Source organism: Nyctereutes procyonoides, unplaced genomic scaffold (assembly GCF_905146905.1).
Source record: "Nyctereutes procyonoides isolate TBG_1078 unplaced genomic scaffold, NYPRO_anot_genome, whole genome shotgun sequence".
NCBI lineage: Eukaryota > Metazoa > Chordata > Mammalia > Carnivora > Canidae > Nyctereutes > Nyctereutes procyonoides.
This window is the reverse complement of record NW_026575049.1, coordinates 65557411-65567515: the sequence shown is the minus strand read 5'-3', so window position 1 is coordinate 65567515 and position 10105 is coordinate 65557411. Positions and strand designations below refer to the sequence as shown.

The following is a 10105-nucleotide window of genomic DNA, read 5'->3' as shown; positions in this document are numbered from 1 at the left end:
GGGCGGGACCGCGCGCCGGCCACGCCCTCGCGGCCCGCCCCTCCTCCGCGGGGAGCGGCGCGGCCAATCGCAGCCCGGAGCCTGCGGGATCCACCAATAGACGCCCGGTTCCCCCGAGCAGAGCCCGCCCCTCGCGCCGTCCTGGCCAATAGGAGGCCGCGTCTTCTTCGGCCGGCCTTCTCCGCTCGCCTGCACCGCTCGGCTGCTGCAGGCAGGGGAGCGGGGTCCTGCAGGCACGGGGGCCCGCGGGGCGCTTTCCCCGGGATGCGGGATGCAGGTCGCGGCCTCAGTCGTGCGTGCGTGCGTGCGTGCGTGCGTGCATCCCTGCGTTCATGTGGCGCGGGGCACGCGGCGGTGCTGGAGGAGCGGTCCCACGGTCTGTGACTGTGCGCGGACGTGTGACCGAGGCCCGAACAGGTGCCTCTTCTCGCCCCCCGCCCCAGGGTAACAAGCGCAAGAGGGGAAGGGCTCCAGCCCGAGGGGTTGGGGGCGACTCCAGGGGTGAGGTGGGACTTAGGCAGGCTCGGGGAGGGTGGATGAGCCCGGAGCCACCCAGAGGCTCTGAACAGCCGGGTCCCGTGGGACATCCGTGATGGAGACCAAGGGGAAGAGGGTCCAGCGGTGGAAGGCTGGGATGCTTGTCCCAGCGGAACCCAGGCTGGGATGGGGCGGGGGGTCACGCTGTGCCCGTGTTAGATCCCTTCCTCCTTTCTGATCCTTTTGCTCAGCAGCGCTTTGGGCAATCTGGCTTCCACGCAATGCCTCCACTAGTTTATCAAACGAGTCTGTAAAGGCCTGAACCCCAGGTGTGGATAACGTCCTTCTCAGGGAGCTCCTGGGCCGCAGGCAGTTAGGACGTAAAGACTTGTTGAGTTTTCTTGAGCCTGTCCTGATAGCTACAGGTTGTGTCTACACAGGGAGTCACAAACTTCTGGCAGCAAAAGCAGAAACTAGACCCCAGATAGGTTTTGTCTGGGCACCACATTGACTTTATTTGCTTTTTTTTTTTTTTAATAAAAATTAAATCCCATGAGCACCACTTGTGTATTAATCAATAGCCAGCCTCTTCACACATCTGTTACCTGCCTGATATCAGAAGGCATTTGCATAGGGTGATCCTTGGTCTTTCCTGAATACACCAAAGACCTCTGGGAGAATCACCTAACCCCAGGGGCTGAGACTTGGGTCTTTTCTCCAGCCAAGACATTCAGCTGGACAGAGAATCCGGCCAAGTCCAAATAGGCAACCAGGTCAAATGGAGAATCAGGACATCAAATCAAAATGAAGGGAACGTAAAGAAAAAAAAAATCAAGGCCAAATAAATAGTCTTAAAAAAAAAAAAAACACCAAAGAAGTTATGGGTGGTGGAGTTTGAGATAAGCAGACTATGGGCAGAAGTAATTTTGAGCTTAGTAAAAGACCAATATAGTCCACCCACTGTGTGTCAGGTTCCAGGTTAAATCCTCCCACCTTCATCAAGCCCACCCTTATCTCAACCAGACCTGCACTGGCCCCCTTTTGAACTCTGCAGCACTTGGTATGTACCTTTTCCATGGCCTTTATCATTTTCTACCCTGTAAAAAGAGGGGATAGGATGGATGACTCTCAAGGTTCCTTTCAGCTGTAATTTTCTGTCGAGCATCTTTTGTTTTTGCCTGACAAGTAATCTTTCCTTAAGGAACTGCCTGAAATCCCCTGAAAGGGGGGAAAATGGGCCATCACCTACAGATGTGGACTTGGGGGCAGATAAAATAATTCATGAGACAGAGCTGTCCTCTTTTGAGGAGGGGATGAGTGAATTTTTTTTTGTGTAGGAAAGATGGTTGCATTGGGCAGACTGAAGGATAGACGATCATGGAGTATCTATTGGCTACCCACCATCTGGGTATCTTTCAAATGTGAGGGAGCCTCCTTTACTCTCAGTCTTGGAAGGAGTCTGGGCCTTTCCTCCCACAGTAGGAACCAGTTGGTCTAGTAGAAGCTTCAATAGAAACCAGAACCCTCCTTGCCTACTGGTAGCTAGCACACAGACACATGACCTAGAGTAGAACAAGTCAATGGTCCTACCCAAAACAATCTTGAGTGGATAACTAATATCACAAGAATTGAAAAGCAATTCATAATGGCATTAAAAGTTCACACACGTACCCTAACCAGAGTGCTAGAACAGCATGGCTCTGGCTCCATGCCCCCAAGTCCACATCTGTACCTGATGGTTCATTTTTACCCTGACTTTCATCATCATCCTATCTCAGTGTTGTAGTATGCAGACTACAATTTAAAAGAAACCATCACTCATATACTGAAAATACAATAATGAAGGGAGATGAAGAGAAAGGACCATAGGTAAAGATCTACACTCATTCGTGACACAGAAAAAAAACAAAAAAACAAAATACCAGGAGAGGCTACAATCCTCATTTTTGCAACTGGTCATGAAGCTCTATTGGCATTTATCATTTGCCCTCTCCACTCCTCCTCATTCCAGGTTCCCCTTACCTTCAAGCTGACCAGGATTCTTTACCCATTGGGGTAAACCAAATCTTTGTGCTTGAGGAGTCTGTCCTAGGGGGCCTCCCTGCATGTAATGTGGTAGGTTCCCATTAGATTGTATTTCTGGCACGCTAGTGATGAGGCACCCTCGGAGACCTCCTGGGCTCCAGTCATACTCCTCCTGCCATTGCCTCCAGTCTATCCACTTGCTGGTCAGGTCTGGTCATCAGCCAACATTGCAGCTTCCAAGAACACGAGAGAACCATTTCAGTCTCAGTTTCCAGCCAATGGGAACCATTGTTAGAGGCTCTGCTGTGAACACTGCCCTTAAGTATCTAAACCAACTGATGAAAAGAAAGGGAAGCATCTATTTTGGAGAATCATTAGGTATAATTTGAGAGGTGCCACATCTACTTTCACCAGCTGGTTCCCTGACATCTGCCTCCTGTGGAGGAAACTGTAGTGGCCCTTGGCTCAGAGTGTGCACTTTAGCCAGAAGGACAATACTACAAACTCTCAGCAGGCACTTTAACTAATCTTGTTTTAATTACATTTTTTATGTTATTAAAGTAACACATACACCTATTTTTTTCAAATCATGTAGTACTACAAAACTCATAAGACTTCTAAGAGTCTACTGCCCTTTTTTTTTTAAGATTTTATTTATTTATTCGTGAGAGACAGAGAGAGAGGCAGAGACACAGGCAGAGGGAGAAGCAGGTTCCATGAAGGGAGCCCAACGTGGGACTTGGTCCCAGGTCTCTAGGATCACAGCCTGGAAGGCAGCGTTAAACCACTGAGCCACCCAAGCTGCCCTCTACTGCCCATTAAACCCCTTAATCTCCTTTATTAGAGGCTTTCATTTTCAAATTTTTAACTTTCTCTTCTGTTATTTCCATATTTTTAAATAATGTACTTGTTACTTTTTGGTTTATGAATATGAAACCCAATCTGCTGACTTTTTATTGTGTTAGATGAGGACTTAGCCCTATTATAGCTCCTTTCCTATTTTCTCTCATCCACCTTAAATTTGGTATATCACAATTTTCATAATTAAGTCAGTAGATACCTTTTATATCATGTGTAAATATTGTTTACAGAGGAGTTCTACATAGTGGTATGTTTCCTTTCTCTTATAGCTTTTTGTTTTTCCTGGAGCTAATGATTTTTTTTTTTACCCGCATAGATTTCATTGTATCTCCTCTTATTTTTTCCATTAGATGTGACATATTTCTACCAGTACTTTGTATGAAATGCTCACATTCATCTACCATTCCCATTTTCCCCCAGATGATTTCTTTCCCAAGAAATCATCCTTCCTTGCTTTCCTTCTGAGCTCCTGCTGTAACTTTAACCTATTCCTTATGCCTGCTATACTGTCATTTCCCCTCAGTATAGAAACACCTGTTATCTCTGGTGCAGGAGGATCCAAGATTCTTTGGGATAAACAAAACAGCATCCATATAAAACAACTGCAGAACAAAATAATAATCAAACCTTTTTAGCTAAAGAGAATACGACCAAAAAGCGGAGGAAAACTGCATCACAGCTCTCTCAACATGGATTAAATATCATTTAGCAAGCAACAGCAGCTATAAAGAATATTTAAAAAATATTTAAAAACTCACAGTAGAAAACGGCAAAGTGAGGATTGACAGTTCAGGAAAGAAAAAAGCGATCTTGAGATATGAAAACTAAATTATATGGCGTCTAAGGGAAAATAAGCTAGACTAAGGACTCAGTAAAGGATACTGAGAAAAAAATGTATGAGTTAAGAGAACCAAAAGTAAATCTGGAAAGGAAGTAAAAATAACAGAGAAAAAGTGAGAGATAACGGAAGATAGACAAAAAGCCAACGTATCTATCACCAGAGTCCCCAGAGAAGAAAAACATGCCAATAAAACAAAGCTGTAATACAAGTAAATTTTCTGGAAATAAAATAAGACGTGAATCTTTGGAAGGAACCAAAGGTACAGGGAAAAGATGGATTCAAGATCATTAGCCTGAGGGAAAGGAAATTATCATTTTGCATATCATCTGATCAAAACCAAAAGGAAATATCATTTCACATCCACTAGGATGGCTATAATCAAAAAGATTGGGCGCCTGGGTGGCTCAGTCCAGTAAGCGTCTGCCTTCCGCTCAGTCAGGATCCCAGGGTCCTGGGATTGAGCCCTGCGTCGGCCTGCTTCTCCCTCTCCCTCTGCCCGCACCCCCCCCCCCCACTTGTGCTCACTCACTCTTTGTCTCTCTGTCAAATAAATAAATAAAATCTTAAAAACAAAACAAAACAGGTGTCGGTGAGGATATGGAGAAACTGGAACCCTCATTCATGCATTGCTACTAGGAATGTAACATGTTGCAGCCCCTTTGGAAAAGACTGGCAGCTGCTCAAAAGGTTAATCATAGACTTACCATATAACCCAGCAATTCTACTCCTGGGTATATCCCAAGAGAGATTAAAATACGTGTTCCCACTCATACCCGTGCATGAATGTTCATAGCAGCATTGTTTATAACAGCTAAAAAGTGGAAACAACTCTAATGCCCATCAACAGAAGGAAAGATAAACGAAATGTGGCATATCCATAAAATGGAATGTTATCTGGCATTAGAAGGGAATGAAGTGCTGATGGGAGCCAGCACAACATAGATGAGCCTTGAAAACCTCACACCAGGTGAAAGAAGCCATTCACGGAAGACCACATACTATGTGACTCCATCTATACGTGTCCAGAACAGGCAACTCTGTAGGAACAAAGAGTAGATGAATAGCTGCCTAGGCTGAGAGAGTTGGGGGAATGGAAAGGAAACACTAAATGAGTAATGGGTTTTTTTTGGGGGGGGGCGGGGGGTGATGAAATGTCCTAAAGTGGACTTTGTCGGTTGATCGCATAACTCCGCGAATAAACTGAAAACCATGGAACTGTACGCTCTAAATAAGTGAACTGTATAGAAAGTGAGTTATGTGCCAATAAAGCTTTAGAAGAAAAAAAAGGATACAGGAGTCAGCTTGAAAGAGTTTCTCACTGGCCAAATTTGGGACGATTTCACATCAAAAGAATAAAGCTAATTGATTATAATGCAATATTTTTTAAAACATAAATTCATCATAATTCTAAAACAAAGAACCAGAACACAAGAAAAATAGGGAGAAAAAGAAAAGTTCATTGTTGCAGAGTAATAAATGTATAAGGGATGATAGATTAGACAGTCAGCATTTGCAACCCCAAGTGTAATCATTAAGAAGCAAGTCCAAGATCAATCCTGAATGCTAAACTACTGGGAGGAAGGGTGTTGGGGAGCAGGATATTCACACGGACTCCCAGTATCACCCCCTAGATGACTAATGACAAGAGGGAGGTTACATGTTTGTAAAGGAGAAATCAAGCAGCTCCCAAACATCATACATCGCTAACAACGTCTCCACCAGACCTGTGCCTCCCAGGTATTCTCTCCAAAATTGTTTAACCTAACTTCCTGCTTACAAAATAACACAGTGGATAGGAGAAGTTAAACATCACCATCAGAGAATAATCACTTCCACAACATGGGGCGTCCTACAAAACAATTGCTCTGGACCCTGCAAAAATGTCAGCAGTATGAAGAGCCAGAAAGAGGTGGTATTGGGGAGAACCATTTTTAGATGAAAAGGGACCACATAGGTCAAATGATCAAAAACAATATTGGGACCTTGACTAGACACCAGGGCAGAAAATAAAAAAGCTATTAAAAAATACTCTGGGGAAAGTTGTGGTGAGGTGAGTTTGGGCTGGTACTAGATGGTATTACAGCACTACTGTTAAATAGTGTGACAATGATTGTGTAGGAAAATGTCCTTATTCTTAGTAGATGAATGCTGCAGTAGAGGCGAAATGTCTTCACACCTGTAACTTATTTTTGATTGTTTAATCAAAAAAGAGTGTGTGAGGGAGTAGCCAATGGCCTGCAGAGCAACATGCCTAAGTTTTATTGTGACTACTGCGACACATACCTCACCCATGACTCTCCATCTGTGAGAAAGACACACTGCAGTGGAAGGAAACATAAAAGAGAATGTGAAAGACTACTATCAGAAATGGATGGAAGAGCGGGCTCAGAGCCCGATGGATGAAACGACCGCTGCATTTCAACAAGAAAAGATACCTCCTACTCCATTCTCTGCTCCTCCTCCTGCAGGGGCAATGATCCCACCTCCCCCCAGTCTCCAGGGTCCTCCTCCCCCTGGTATGTGCCAGTGCCCCATTTGGGGGGCCCTCCCATGATGCCAATGATGGGGCCTCCTCCTCCTGGGATGAGGCCACATGCCAATGATGCCTGGGCGCCCAGTGATGAGACCTCCTGCCCGTCCCATGATGGTGCCCACTTGCCAGGAATGACTCGACCAGACAGATAGGAGAGACAGGAACCTCTTTATACTCACTTTATATTAGTTGTTCTACTTCACCAGGAGATCATGGTGCTGTGACTCTGGGCATTTTCTAACAGCGTGACAAGGAAGACTTGCTCCCCCTTCCTATCAGCGAGAAATAGTTTTTGCAGGGGAGTAGTGAGACAAAAAAAAAAAAAAAAGGCAATGTTTATTTGTATTGTGAAATGTGAAAATAAAATTGTAAACTTTTAGTTAAAAGAAAAAGTATGTGTGTATGTGTGTACATATACACGTGTGTTATGTATACAAGTGCATCTACAGAGATATATCTATATCTACAGTTGATCTTTGAACAACAGGGTTTTTTTTTAAATTCTTTTTAAGATTCTATTTATTTATGAGAGACAGAGAGACAGAGAGAGACAGAGACAGAAGGAGAAGTAGGCTCCTCACAGGGAGCCCGATGTGGGACTAGATCCCCGGACCCGGGATCACGCCTTGAGCCAAAGGCAGACCCTCAACTACTGAGCCACCCAGGTGTCCCCGAACAACAGGTTTGAACTGCGTGCATCAGTTTATCTGTGCAGACTTTTCTTGGTACAGTACAGTACCATAAATGTATTTTCTCTTCCTTATGATTTTCTTAAATAACACTTTCTTTTCTTTATTATAAAAATACCATATATAATGCAAATACAAAATATGTGTTCATCGACTGTTTATATTATCTTTAAGACTTCTAATCAATAGCAGGCTATTAAGTTTGGGGGGAGTCAAAGGTTTACATGGAGGGGCCCTTGGCTGGCTCAGTCAGTAGAGCATAAAACTCTTGACTTCAGGGTTGTAAGTTTGAGCCCCACATTGGGTGTAGAGATTATTTAAAATCTTTTTTTTTAAGATTTTATTTATTTATTCATGAGAGACATACAGAGAGAGGGAGAGACACAGGCAGAGGGAGAAGCAGGCTCCATGCAGGGAGCCCAATGTGGGACTCGATCCCAGGACCCCGGGGTCACAACCTGAGCCAAAGGCAGACGCTCAACCACTGAGCCACCCAAGTGCCTCAACATTACTTAAAATCTTAAGAAAAAATTAGTTCCGGAGTTTTGATGGCAGCATGGGGGTAGGGCTGGGTTGGCATCCCTAGGCCCCTACCTCGTTCGAAGGTTCGCTGTGTTTCTGTACCTGTAGCTTTGGCTACATACAGGGGAAGAGGAGCAAATGTGGCCAAATGTCAGCAAGCAATGAGTCTGCGGCTTGCAGCCTCTGACACAGCAGTCCACGCCGCCCGCCCCTCCCTCCTACGACCCCCACCCTCGTGTCAGCCGTTTCCCCAGAGTGTGAGCGAGACCAATTTCCGTCTTTGGCTTCCAGCACCTGCCACGCGGCAGAGATGGTGGGATGTGGCTTCAGTGGCTTCGTTCTGGGACGTCCCGCCTGCCTCGCCGGCTCAGATGGGTGCTGGCGACCACTGCGAGCTGCCCTACAGGTGCCAAGGAGGAGATGACCGGACTCGATCCTGAGGCCTCCAGGATCATGACCTGGGCCAAAGGCACACGCTCAACGGCTGAGCCACCCAGGCGTCCCCGTCTGCATCTCTTTAAAGCCACAGAGAGATGATCTGAGAGTCTGGCCACCGTGTCATAGAGGCTGCCCTGGCTGGCCAGGGCTTCGGAGGGGCTAGATTGGCCACCAGCTCGGGTGCCCTCGTCACTGGGGCCCCTTCTCTTCCGTTCACTTGCCTTCGAGGTGGTACCTTCTGCATAGGAGCCCCTACCTTGGGGCCTCTGGCGGGCGGGCACATCGAGGCTTCTGGAAGGAGTGTAGACAGGAACGACGCCTGGCTTCTACACTGCGACAGACATAAGCCATGTGCAGGGGACAGACAGCAAGGTCGGTTTGGGACAAGAAGCGAAAGGCGGTGTCCGGGCAGCGCTGTTCAGTCAGCTTGGCGTGGAGCCGAGGCCCCCGAGTCCGGGTAGCTGGCCACGCGGCCGAGGGGGTCAGGGCACAGGCGGGAGAGGGGCTTCCCCGGGCCCGGAAAGACCCTAAAGCTGGAAAAGCCTTTGCTGTACCACCATCTGCTCGTTCAACCGTCTTCACCGAAACTTCAGAAATTTGCATCTGGGATAAACGAGGGGGGTGAATGGGGTGAATGGGTCGTGCACACCGTGTGCCGGCGGGCTGTGTTGGCCTCTCGGTGCGGCCCGCAGGCTGCGCACGTAACGTTCACGTGGTGACATTGCCTGCTCAGGCTTCTCAAGGCGGGACGGTCCTCTGGGATGCCAGGTGGCACTTCCCCCGTCTCTCCCTTCCGCAGCCAGCGCTGGGCAGCGGGGCTCTGTGCGGTCCTTCCCCCAGGAGGTCTGTGGCCGGCTGGAAAGCTGTGGACAGGACCCTTTCCTTCCTGCCTTTGTTTTCCAAGCCGAAACCCCCTGAGGTGATTTAGTGACCGGGCCACAGGCCCGGGAGACAGGAAATGGCTCGGAGGGGAGGCCAAGCAGCAGTGAATCTTCCCCAGGCAAGAAGCCCCCAGGCTGCTGGGGGAGGGGCCCTGGGTTGGGTGCCAGGGAGGTGGCCAGACCTCAGAGAGGACCGGCCCCCCCAAGCATCCGGGTGGCACCCTGCGGAGTTGTTAGAGCTGCCAGAACTGCGGGAAGCGGCCTGCAGAAGGTGGAGGCCTCCACTGCAGGTCTTCCCAGGACCTCCCCAGGATGGCCTGGCCCACAGCTTCCTGTTGGCTTGTAGTTGAAACGAACTCATTTAGATAATTTATCCCATTATGGTTTTTTTTTTATTTTATTTACTTATTCATGAGAGACACAGAGAAGGAGGCAGAGGCACAGGCAGAGGGAGAAGCGGGCTCCATGCAGGGAGCCCAATGTGGGACTCGATCTGGGGAGCCCAGGATCATGACCTGAGCCAAAGGCAGATGCTCAACCACTGAGCCACCCAGGCATCCCCCAATAATAGGGTTTTTAGAAAGTTGTAGAGGATGAATACTCTGCCCCTCGCTGTCTTTGTGCATTTAGTGTTCTCCATACCTGCAGGATTGTAAGTAGATTCACAGAAATAGAATTGCTGAGTGAAAGGTCAGGGACATTGTTCAGGCTCTTGATGCACGTGGCCTAAGTGTCCTCTGGATGGGTTGTGCCTTTTCAGAGGTAGATTTTTAAAACTAGGACCTCTCTTCCATGGAGGAGTGTGCAGGAGAGACGGGACTCTGTTAGGAGGCCGTTG

At 47.5% G+C, this 10105-nt stretch overlaps 1 pseudogene; it reads left to right on the top strand.

Moving 5' to 3' along the window:
• Positions 1–6444: 6444 nt before the first annotated feature.
• On the top strand, positions 6445–6889 carry LOC129511376 (U1 small nuclear ribonucleoprotein C-like; annotated as a pseudogene).
• Positions 6890–10105: the final 3216 nt, after the last annotated feature.